The sequence below is a fragment of the Marmota flaviventris genome, chromosome 11 (assembly GCF_047511675.1).
Source record: "Marmota flaviventris isolate mMarFla1 chromosome 11, mMarFla1.hap1, whole genome shotgun sequence".
Classification (NCBI taxonomy): Eukaryota; Metazoa; Chordata; class Mammalia; order Rodentia; family Sciuridae; genus Marmota; species Marmota flaviventris.
The window spans coordinates 48,895,579-48,909,181 of NC_092508.1; the positions used below are offsets into that span (position 1 = coordinate 48,895,579).

At 29.9% G+C, this 13,603-nt stretch overlaps 1 protein-coding gene across 1 annotated transcript in view; it reads right to left on the minus strand.

Moving 5' to 3' along the window:
- Znf804a (zinc finger protein 804A) overlaps positions 1-13,603 on the minus strand; it is a 296,273-nt gene that overhangs the window by 228,484 nt on the left and 54,186 nt on the right. The gene's annotated exons all lie outside the window — the stretch shown is intronic.

Below are 13,603 nucleotides of genomic sequence, written 5' to 3' on the forward strand. Positions count from 1 at the left end.
TTGCCCTGAGATGAAAAATATAGAGAAATTAAGGAAACACACCAATCATAATAAATTATTTTAAACCTTCAAGTTCATAACAAAAATATTATGTGACAGCTGAGAAGAGCAGAATTTAAACTCTCAAGTATCTTCCTTGCATTTAAACAAAACAAAATCAGATCTGACATGAAGAAATCAGTAAAACTACAATCGTGTCACTAGAGGTAAGATATTTTGTGTTGGTGTGAGTAACATAAACTGTCAAAGTAAAACTATTGATTTTAAAATAGAGTTTGTCACTTTATTACCTATTTTGCTGTAACATTTTAGTGCAATGCATTTACTTTTTTTAAAAGTATGTATTTGGAAGTAGTGGCAGAAATCCAGTTTATCCTAATAAATTCATTTATTTTCCTCCAAATTGTGAAGTTATCTTTAGAGTTTTCCCTTTATCCATTTTTCTTTGGCAATCTGTTTTAAAGGTAGTAAAGCATAAAGCAGTAAAAGAAGCAATAATGGAGTAAGAGACACACAAAGTGATACTTAATGGATTGTCAGCTCATGAAGGCAATTCACATGCTGTAGCAAAATGAGTTCTATGCAAATATAATCAATACTTACTGTAGCATCTTTCCTGCTACATGCAATTTATCAGTAAACAGGATCTGTCACATCTCATAGGCCTTGGAAAGCTAGTTGCTCTCATGAGCAATATTTATTCTGCAACGATTTCATCACAGATGAACCTAACTTAACCCACTATGCCCCAGAATCTCATATATAGGACACCTATAAAAAGAAATTTAGCAACAAAATTGTGACTATTTACAACCATGTCCACCTGCCACATATATAGGATACGTAAAATCTTAAGCAATGAAGTTAACTTTACATTATTTTTGTTTCCAACAAAGTTAACTTTGTTGTTCAATATTTTAATGGGAAGTACACAAAATGATTTAAAATGCATTTGAGAATTGAATAAAAAAAATTATCTTCTTTGTTTTTTATTTTCCGACTTTCTTTTCCTTCGTCCTTCCCTCCCTATTTCTTTTATATGCTTTTTTCCTCCTTCCTCATTCATTCACTCCTCCTTTTTGCCTTCCTCTTTTCTTTCCTCTTTATTTTCTCTTTTACTTCTTTGTTTTCCTTTCTACATTTTTCCTTTTTTCGTATAATTAAATTTAATGAATACCTATAGAAAGTTTTCATTTGACAAGTTACTAGAGCTGCCTTTAATGTTATTTTTAAAAGTAGCATCCTTATTCATACAAAACTAGCACAGAACTGACATTTAAGAAATAAATATAATAAACTATAATGCTTAAATTTGTAGCCATAATCTAGAATTCAGAAATTTTATGATTAATAATATATTGATATTATATGAAAATAGTATCATAAAATTAATAAAATAATTATAACAGTATATTCATATTTTATAATATTAGCACAAAATATATCCATAGAATTGGTGATTGGTGTTCCTAGGATCTATGTGTATCTGGGTGCAGGTCTATAATTAACAATTTTAAATAATTATCTGTTAGGATTTAGAGCATAGTGTAATCGCAGCAAGCCAATATGGAAATAACTTTAAGAGTTGCTAATTGATGAGCTATCTCTTTGCAAGATCTCTCCAGTTTCTTCACTCTGATTTCAGATTCATGGTCCAATTCATCTGTGATTTCTCACACTAATTTGTTATTCTGTTTCTGCATCTATTAGGATCATAGCATGTGAAATACTCTATGGAACAAGCACAAATTTAACAAAACTGCCTACATTTATCTTCATACTGTGACACTTCTCATGTTATGCAAGAACTTCAGTCACATCACTGAGTCTGTCTTTAGTGACATTAGCTTAATTTTCATACTTGTAAGTAACATTTGGATAATTGGAATGTATTTTTCATCACTTATCACAGGTGCAGTATCTTGTTTGCTGCACCTGGCTTTATTGAGCTTCATAGGGGTTCAGAGAATGTAAATACAAATCCACCAGGCAAAGCAGAAGAGACTTGAGAAAGAAAAGAGAAATGCACACACACACACACACACACACACACACACACACAGCTAAGATGCATCTATAACTGGAATCCTAAAATACAATAAGAACAATTAAAATTGAAAAAAGATAATAAATAGCTGCCATTCTGACTGGAGTGAGATAAAATTTTAGAGTAGTTTTGATTTGCATTTCTCCAATTGTTAGTGATAATGAACATTTTTTCATATATTTGTTGATGAATTGTATATCATCTTCTGAGAAGTGTGTGTTCAGATCCTTGGCCCATTTATTGACTGGATTATTATTATTATTATTTTGGTGTTTAGCTTTTTGAGTTCTTTATATACCCTAGAGATTAGTGCTCTACCTGATGTGCGAGGGTTAAAAATTTGCTCCCAAGATGTAGGCTCTCTATTCACCTCACAGATTGTTTCTTTTGCCAAGAAGAAACTTTTTAGTTTGAATCTAAAAGAGAATGGCATTTGCAGGTAAATGGATGGAGTTAGAGAGGATAATGCTAAGTGAAGTTAGCCAATCTCAAAAAAAAAAAAAAAAAAAAAAAAGAAAAACATAGGTTTTCTCTGATATAAGGAGGCTGATTCATAGTGGGGTAGGGAGGGGGAGCATGGGAAGAATAGACGAACTCTAGATAGGGCAGAGGGGTAGGAAGGGAAAGGTTAGGGGCATGGGGTTAGAAATGATGGTGGAATGTGATAGACATTATCATCCAAAGTACATGTATGAAGACAGAAATTGGTGTGAATATACTTTGTATATAACCAGAGATACAAAAAAATTTGTGCTCTATATGTGTAATATGAATTGTTATGTATTCTGCTGTCACATATAAATTTAAAAAATTAATAATAAATAAAATAAAAAGATAACCAATAAAAAGACAATAAATATTTCTACTCTGGAAGACACTGAAGTGTAATATTAAATGGCTTATAAGTAAATCTATCAATGTATGTTCTTCCATACAAATAAGGAAAATTTGAATTATACTTAATTGTTTATAAATTAATATGTGAAAATTTAATTATTAGTATATAAAACATGAAATCACTTTAGTAACTCACTATGCAACCATTAAGGATATTACAAGAGATCCTATATTTATGCTCGTACTTCTGCTCTTCTTCTGTCATTTCAGGACTTCAATACCAACCCTATAATATCTAAGACTACCATAGTCAAAACAGCAATTAGAGAAATAAAATACAGAATAATACCCACAATGCAAGGTACATGAATAAAGGAATAAACTATGAAAATGTGTGAGCATTGAAGTTAAGTAGACAAACTATAGTATAAGCCTTAACAGAATTTCAAAAAAAAAAAAAGAGAGAAGTCCTTCTATTAAAAAAAATGTTAAGAATTTTCTAGAAATATAAGTAGAGTATTTTGAATGCAACACCATGTACTGGGAAGGAAAATTAAAACGATCTAACCATTGAATGCATTCAGCTGATCATACATACATTCTGAAATGAAAAAAAAAATATATTATGCTAGAAGATAGAAAGTGTGTATTTATTTAGAAAGAAATATCAATTATGCTGAGAATAGACTACTCTTGCCATAGAGACAATGCCAGAAAATTATGCAGTAAAATCTTTAAAACGCTTCAGGAAACTAAATATTAAGCTATAATTTTAATCCTGCTCTACTGTCTTTCAAAAATTAGTGGAAAATAAATAATTTTCCATGTGAACACACAGTAGACTAGTCTGAAAGTGACAAACCATCACTAAAATAATTAACAAAGAATCTAACAGCACAAAGATAGATCAAGAAAAAATATTGTGGGGCTAAAAAGTACTTATATTTGTCACAGAAATGTAACACAAATATAACAGTAACACAAATTGATTTGTCCTAAAAATCTCAAAACTACTTTAGGCAATAATAAATCATTCTGAGTGTGACTGACTCTCTGTGTGTGACTGTACGTCCATGATTCATTAAGAAGTCAGGTTCCTTCTCTGTAACTTATGACTAGTGTGATAATTACCCGTATAACAATCTCCATAAAATTTTTGTGTTAAATTACAAAATATAGTTTCCATGTTTAGAACAATTTCTGACACACTCTAATAATTTAAAAAACAATCCCATATATTCCACTTGCTGAAGAAGCATCCATTTCCACTGGAAACATGGATTAGAATGCATTACCAACTTTACACAAGATTGCTTTACTATATATTTGCTTTTTGATCTTCAAGAATCATGTCTAGTTTCATTGATAAATATCCTAATATATGGAACCAGCAGTAGGAACAAAGTCATCTAAGAAGACCATAGATACAGTTTGAAAACTATTAATATGAACTTAAAATCTTGTTATAGAAGAGTTTGAAAATAATTCTATTCTTGTGCTTATTACTCTTCTCAGTTATTCTGTGGCTAATTGTTAGCCATTTTCAATATTTCAGTGCTGATAATGGAAATAAAAGAATGACAAAGAAGGAACTTAAGATATATTAGAATTCTTTTTGTCAGCCTTCCTTGTTCTATATAGTTTATCTTAAGAACTCTACATTATTAATGTGATTCCATAGGAAGGAAACTGAAGCTCAGAAAAGGAACTACTACCAGAAAGAGGTAGAATGTGATTTGAAATGATGTCTAGATTTTTTTTAGAAGCCACAATCAAGAAAAGAAAAATATAGACACTTCGACAGCAAATAATTCTACAATCTGAAAGAATTCCATTTTCTATGGAACATTTTATGTACTTGCTAACTAATAAAGACCCAGCATCTCATCTAGCTGCATTTTAATAAACATAGTAATGGTTATTTAACTTGTAGTTACTCCATCATAATTATTTTTGCATGAATTGTTGTATAGTTTATTTTATGTTTCATAATCCTCTTTGTTCATAAAATACAGGAAGAGGCTAATGTGGCTATATAATTTTCTGCAACCAAAGGAGGAAAAACTGAGCAAGGTACGTATATGCCATAAACCAGACATGGGGCTCAGCATCTCTTTAGCAAAACAGATGAGGCAATGGTGTCTCTTAAGTGTTCCACTTACCCAGAAAGACAAATCCATAATCTAGTCTCAAAACCAATCAATTCTAGGGCAAAATTACTTACAATATTAGTGAATTAAATTCTCAAATTACATTAATATTGGTATGTTATGTCCTCTTGAGTTTGTAGATAAATTATTGTTCTCCCTTTCTGTTTTTGATAATGAACTTAGGAAGGACATTTGACCTTTAGTTGGTACTCTGCACTCTTGGTCATTTTAGTGAAGAAGTATAACTTTCCAAAGAGCTGTTAAAATAACTATATTTACTTTCCTCAAGGATCCACAATAGAATATCTCGTGATTTTTCAAATGTGAGTACCTCATGTTGCTTCTAGCAACTAAATTTCCTGCCAAGGTTTTACTGTGAAGAAAAAGAAAATCATAGATTTCTTTTAAAAATTGGTGGGTGGAGAGAAATAATAATGTTATTTCAATTATATAATCAACTAAAGGGTTAGTGTTCCATTTTGGTGAAGTGGTAAAGAAGAAAAAATAAGCAAAAGGTTATTTCATTGTCTTTATAACTTTTTATAATCATAGAAAATAACAAGTCTCCTGAGATGTTTCTGGATCTTACAGATGTTTTGATTATTAATCTTTTTAAATTTATGTCTGAGATAACTAAAAGACATTTATTTTTTAAAGCTGAATCTGTTGCTTTTTAAATAAAATTTGAACTAGATAATACTAAACATGAGTTGACATTCCCAGAAAGCACATTGCTTCAAAAATGAGTATTGGTTGTAGAATGCTTGATCTCTTGATATTATGAAAGATTTAAAAATAAGTTAAAGACATTTTATTTAAAATAATTGGTTGGGTACATTATGTAATAGCTCTTTTAAAATGTTAAAGAATTTTCACATGAAACATTTAATTTTACCCTCCTCACTAGAATTTTCTGATATGTGAATTAACATATGAATTACATATACAACAAATAAGTTGAGATTTAATTGTTTTTGCTACCTTGATCAAGTTACAGATGAAATCTTTAAAAAAGCTTATTTAATTCACATAAATGGTTGATATTAATTCAAATAACTATTCCTGTTTTTCTATTTGTATAAAAATAATTGATGGTCAGCTTTATTATGCAATCCTCCTAAAGGGCAAATTTCCACTGTGTGATGCATTTATATACTCCTTTTGTTTCTAGATCAGTATTTTCTACATAGTAGAACCCAAAATTTCACATGAAATAAATCATTATATGCCAATATATGTGTAGTGAGCTTTACACAACATAAAATCTAATGTTCTGACTAAGCAGGTCAAAAGAAGAATGTTATTTTTTTAAACTATGAATTACTCAATAATGTTTCAGAAGTGTTGAATGTCCATTAAGTAGAAGAAATAAAGTTACAGAATGTTAATAAAAGTCGGTATGCCATATCTAAAAAACAGTCAAGAAAACTTTAGAATGTGTTTTAACAAGTAAAGACAATTTTAATGGATGAATAATAATAGTAAAAGATAACTAAGTTAATATGCAACACTTATTAAAAATACAATATAAAGCACTAAGATTCAAATTACAGTTAAACTTTTAATTTCCCGCCCTGATATCATGCATTTTTTGGTAAATACTTTTACAAAAGAGTTTAAATTGCTCTTTGGATTATTTGCCTTTCTATATCTTCAATGTTATAAACATGAGGAAGGTAAATGCATTTTCTTTATAACTAAAACCAAAATTCATATGTAGTTAACAAAAATTATGTTCCATGAAATTATTGTGTAGGACTATTTTCTAGATGGCCAGTTTTCTGCAATTCAATTTTTGTATCAATGTGTTTTGTAAACAAACACTTTGCTCAGTTAAGATACCCTAAAAATTAAATTCTGATACTGATGCAAAGAGAATTATGACTACATTCTCCATGCACATGCACAAAATGATAAGACTACTGTAAATGCAAAATTAATGTCTTAAGTTAATTTGCCTCCCTCACCTCTAGCTAATTAGCAAAAATTAAACTTTATGCTAATCTGCATGAGAAGGTACATAAAATTTGAAAACTGAGAATTTTTGCTGATCATGAGAAAACATATTCATACAAGTGGTGCAAATACAAAATTACCACAAAATCATTTTAGCAGTATTTGAAAGTATTACACATTATGATTACAATAGAGAGTGTAAGGAAATATTTTATCTTGGTTATTCGTTATTTTTATTTGCACATGTTGTTTCTAATGAATCTTAGTAGCTAAAGATTTAGAATACATGGATTTTGAATCTGGTGTAATCCATTAGCATGATGGACACAAGATGTGATATACTTCTTAGTAAATTTTGTGTGCTTTGAAATGAACCTGTCTTCCTAGCTTCTGATGTATTGTGACACTAGTTAAAAGAACTATTTTGAGGAAATAAATTGACATAAAGTATTAAATCGCTAATAAAATCTATATTTGCATTGAATTATGTTTACTCATGCACTAAAATTGCTCTATGTATGATTTTAATTGGATAAAGGAAACAATTGAAAATAAGCAGTATGCTGTTTCAAATGTACACATTCCCTTGGGAAAATAATCACAATAGGCAGGATTTTGGCCCCTGTGATTTCCACTTCTTGGTATTACTCCCATGCTTATGTTACATGGCAAAGCGAGGTTGCAGATGTAACTAATTATACCCATCTATTAAAAATAGCAAAATTATTATGGATTATCTGGATGTTAACAGTGTAATTCCATGATGCAAAGTGAAATTTTATATATACATGAGAGAGGCAAAATAGAAAGTGAAAGAAATGTGATAGAGAGAGAAATTCATAGCACAGGAGGGAATCATGCAGATTGCTTTATCTGGTTTGAAAATGGAAATTGGACATCTGAGAAACAAATACAAGAATACAAGTCAGCTCTCAGAGCAGAGAGTGACCCCTGGAGCACTGTCAACAAGGAAATAAGGATCTCAATCCTACTGACTCAAAGAATCTATATCAGTGAACAACTTGAAAATGCTTGCAAGCAGATTTTTCAATCTCAAATTCTCCACTAAGAGATGAGCACTTCTGATTGACTCTGGTTCTGTGAGACACTAAAGAGAGAATATAGCCATGCAGCATCAGAATGTAGAACTATGGAAATTGTGTAATAAATGTGAATCATTTCAAGTTGCCAAATGTATTGGTGTACAGTAAGAGAAAACTAATATAGTAACTCAAGTCAATATCCCCAAATCCATCTTTGAGTTCTTTCTATTGGTGAGCTGTTTAGGTCAAGAGAGTGAATTTCTTTTTCTTCAAAGAAACTTGAGATGGAAGTACAGAGGTATTGGATTCCACACAAGATGCATTATAGTTTCCTCATAGTAAGCTTTGTGATCATAAAATATTACATAAAAGCAGCAAGCATAAAATGAAAATAAACTGAACATTTAATGTTATTCATGCAAAATAATAAAAAAGAAACATTTTAGATAATTTTCTTTGTGCTGAAAGTAAGTTTATTATTTAAAATCAGTGAATATAATGGAATATTAGAGGATTAAAAGTATGAGTAATGGATTGGGAATAAGTTTATCAATCTTCCAAACAATTTCAGATCAGAATTATTATTTAAATTTATATTTAGAGGGCTGAGGTTGTGGCTCAGTGGTAGAGTGCTCAAACATTTGTGAGGGTTCAATCCTCAGCACCACATAAAAATAAATAAATAAATATTGAAGGTATTATGTCCCAATACAACTAAAAAATAAAAAATAAAAAATTTAAATTTCATTTAGAAATAGAAAGACTATTTAGATTCACTTGCCATGTAACTGTGTTGATTTGCTTGTATTTTAATTGATTTACTTAGGCTTTATGAATCATTGAATATTTTAAAAATTCAAACACCGATAGAAATAGTTATTCATCTCTGATTTATTTCATTAGCATTTTTTCAAACCTAAATGAACATCCTAAAAATGAGGTAGACAAGAGAAAAAAAAAAACATGCCCTACACAAAGATCTTTAAATATGTTCCTTGAGACAAAATATATCTTCAAATTTGTCAAACTGCTTTGTGACCTCTATAGCTATTTCTAAATCTTCTGGAAAAAGTTTTCTTGGCAATGTCTTACACATTCTCTAGTTCCATATGTATTCTCTGTATGTTGAAGATTGTTGAATTAAGTAGTGAAGGATACTGAGATTAACGCCTCCCAGATAAAACACCCTTTCATCTCCATTTTATAGTGTGTGATGTCTATCTAAGGCAGAAAACAAAGGAGTGATAACATGTATGCATTTGCCACCTGACAAAGAAATGCATGCATCAAAATACCCATGGAGTTGTGCCTTAATCACTGATCTTCATTCAAACTCAATGTAGTTTCCAGTTAACAAGTAATATTTTATATTCAATACATGTGAAGTATTAATTGTACATCTCTATATGAATACACACACACACATATATATATATATACTATATATATATATATACTATATATATATATATATACTTTTAATATATATATATTCATATATTCATATATTCATATATTCATATATTACGTGTATATATATATATATATATGTATATATATATATATATATATATATATATATATATATATATATATATATATACATACACACACACACATATATATTCTCTTTTTCCACTAAGATCTGAGAAAGATTCAAAGAAAAGCTTGGGGTTTTGAGAGTTCATTAAAAAAACAGATTCAAGCCAGAAGATAAACAGTAGTTTTCCTTACCTAATGTCTGAGTTTCATTCATTTCATTCATTATTTTCTTTTTCAAAAACAACATTCTGATGCTTTGTTTTCTACCAATTCAATTATGATATGCAGTGAATGAGGACAGCCATCACTGTGTTGTGTCTACTGCGTGGCAGAAGTCATCATGACAAGACATTGGAGGACATAAGGCAGACAGCAATCCCTAACTTTACCTGGTATTAAAAGATACCTTATATGTGCCTCACCTAGGTTGTAGCATCAAAAATAACACTGAATATGGGCAACTGTTACTATTTAGTTTAAAATATGTTGCAAGTAGTCTGAACTCATGAAAGATGATTTGTTCCTGTTTTCATTAGAAAAGAGCTGGGAGGCTATACTACAAAGAGGAGAAGTGAAAATAAAGACATATATAGGTAAAGAAGTGTAGGCAGACTAATAAAGATGGAATGTATCCCTACATTCTCAGGATCCAGGTACTTTTTCCTGAAAACAATTGGACTTAATGCCTTGTCCTTCCAAATATACTTATTTTGAACCTCATTTTATCAAGATCCTATTTTTGACATCTATTTTAATAAACATATCTAATAAAGTATATCAGTATTTTAATCTATTTGAGGAATCTTCACCATTTTAAGAAAAGCCTCCAACCAGAGTTTTGAGACTCATGTGATAAATACATTACCAATGGTTGGTATCAAAAGAAGAAAGGAAACACATTAAATCTAAAAAATACCTACAATCTTATTCAGGATCTGAAAATGTTTTGAGAATAAACAGCACACACACACACACACACACACAAAAAAAAAAAAAAAAAAACCTGAACATAAAATGTGATCTTTTGGGCTAGGGTTGTGGCTCAGCAGTAAAATAAATAAATAAATAAAGGTATTGTATCCAATTACAACTAAAAAATAAATATTAAAAAAATGTAACTTGTTATTGAAATCAATATCAAAACAAAGGGAAGGAAAGCACAAAAAAAGAACAATTTGGAACCATTGAGATATAGGTAGATAATAGATCATAATTACATACACAGATGATACATAAAGATGGTATATTAGAACAAATACTACATCAATGTTAAATACTTACAATGTGTTCATTTACAGTTACTTCTCTGAATGATCACAATTTTGGGGATAGATATTATAATATTAAGGATGAGCCGGGTGTGGTGGAAGAAGCCTGTAATCTCAGCGACTGGGGAGGTTGAGACAGGAAGATCGCAAGTTCAAAGCCAGCCTCAGCAAAAGTGAGGTTCTAAGCAATCCAGTGAGACCCTGTCTCTAAATAAAATAAAAAATAGGGCCGGTGATGTGACTCAGTGACTCAGTGGTTGAGTGCTCCTGAGTTCAATCCCCAGTGCCAAAAACAAATAAATAAATAAATAAATAAGGATGAAGTATATGAAGTTTTTTTCAAATGGTTCTGCCCATAAACACATATAGATTATACATATATATAATATATATTTTATAATATATAATATATATTCATTAATATTTTCCTACCTTTGTTCAAATCCTCTCTCTCTGAGAGAGAGAGAGAGAGAGAGAGAGAGAGAGAGAGAGAATTTGAACAAAGGTAGGAAAATATTAATGACTGGATGATCTAGGTTAAGGTATGTGAAAGTCTCTTGTATTAATCATGTAACTTTATTGGTAACTTCAAAGCTTTTCAAAATAAAACTTGAGGAAATTAATAAAATATATACTAGACAAATTTTCTACGCGTATCATTCTAAACAGTTGTCATAATGTTTTTAAATGTTATAATATTAAAAATGAATTGAAACGATTATGAATTAAATGTTTTCCCATGTATGTTTTTCCCCTGGTGGGTTTGGTACTAGTTTACAGAGAAGTTATTCACTTCTGTATGTTGATATCTTATGCTGCTACTTTTCTGGTAGAGTTTCATGGGTCTTCTAAGTACAGAAACATATCATTTGCAAACATAGATAATTTGACTCCTCTTTTTACTTGTATACCTTCAATTTCTTTTACTTGTATACCTTTAATTTCTTTCTCATGACTAATTTCTCTGGCTAAAATTTTAAGAATTATATTAAATAAGAATGGTGAGTGGATATTCTGGTCTTGTTTCTTATTTTAAGGAAAATGCTTTAAGCATTCCTCATTCAGAATGATTATTGGCTTGGTTTGTCACATGGCTTTATTATATTGAGATAAGTTTTTTGCATCCCTTTTTCATCATTGTTTTAGCAGAAATATGTAGTGAGTTATGTCACTTTTCTGCATCTATGGAGATGAACATCTGACTTTTATTCTTAATTATATTTATGTGATGAATTGCATGTATTGATTTGCATATGTTGAACCAACTTGCATTCCTGGAATGTAACCAAGTTGATTATGTTGTGCGATCTTCTTAATATATTTTTAAATGTAGATTATTAATATATTATTAAGAACGTTTACATTTATGTTCATCAGAGGTATTGGCCCATGATTGTCTTTCTTTCTTTCTTTTTTCTTTCTTTCATGTTGTCCTTCCCTAGTGGTGATATCAAAGTAATGTTGGTTTCACAGAATGAATTTGGGAAGGGTTCCTTCCCTTAATTCTTTGGTATAGTTCAAGAATTGCCATGTATGTCTTCTTGAAAAGCTTGGTAAAATTCAGCAGTGGGGGCATTAGTCCTGAGTCTCTCTTTTGCTGGGAGCTTTTGTTGTTGTTATTGTTGTTACTGATCCAACAAATTTATTGCTTGTTTATTGGTCTATTCAGACATGTTATGTACTCAGGGTTTAGTTTTAATAGGTTATATTGCATCTATTTTATCCATTTCATCTACATTTTCTAATTTGTTAGGGTATAGTTGTCCAAATTAGCCTTCAAATATCCTTTGAGATATTTGATTCTGTGACATTAGTTATAATGTATTTTTCATGTCTGATTCCATTTAATTAGATCTTCTCTCCTTTTTCCCTCATAGACCAGCTAAGACTCTTTTGATAATTTTTCATTTTTTCAGAATGCCAATTCTACTTTATATATTTCTACTTTATTTATTTTTGCTCTAATCATCATTATTTCTTTCCTTCTACTAATTTGGAGTTTGGTTGGTTCATGATTTTCTAGGTCCTTCAGTTGTATCATTGTTACTTGTTTAAAAATCTTTCCTTTTTTTTTTTTAATGTGAGTATGTATTGCTTTGAATTTACTTCCTAGGGCAGTTTTTTCCTGTATCCTTAAGTTTTCATATTATGGTCTTCCATTTTCAATTGCTGGATATTTTTTTTAAGTTTCTTTTTTTGATTTCTGCAATAATCCATTTACTTTCAAAAGTGGGTTATTCAGTCTCCCTGTATTTGTATAATATATAAAATATTTTGGTCTCTATTTCCTGTTTCAATTTCTAATTTTGTTCCAATTTGGTCAGAAAACATACAGTATGTGGTTAAGTTTTTATCTGTTCACACTTGTTTTATGGTCCAGTAGATGGTCTATTGAAGAGAATCTATATGTTGAAGGAAGGAATGTATGTATATTCTACATCGATGAAATATTCTATAAAATGCATGTGAAGTTCGTTTGATCTGTAGTATAGTTTAACTCTGACATTTGTTATTTTTTTTGGTCTGGATTATGTGTTCATTGATGAAAGTTGGGTACTGAAGTAGGTCACTATTATTATATTTCAGCCTATCACTTACTGTAGATTTAATAGCATTTTCTTTATAACATTGGGTTCTCTGATATTATTCCCATATAAGTTTTCAGTATATGAGAACAATATTAATAATTATATCTTCTTATTGAATTGATTCCTGGAGTAATATATAGTAAACATTGTCTTATCTTGAAGTTCATTTTGT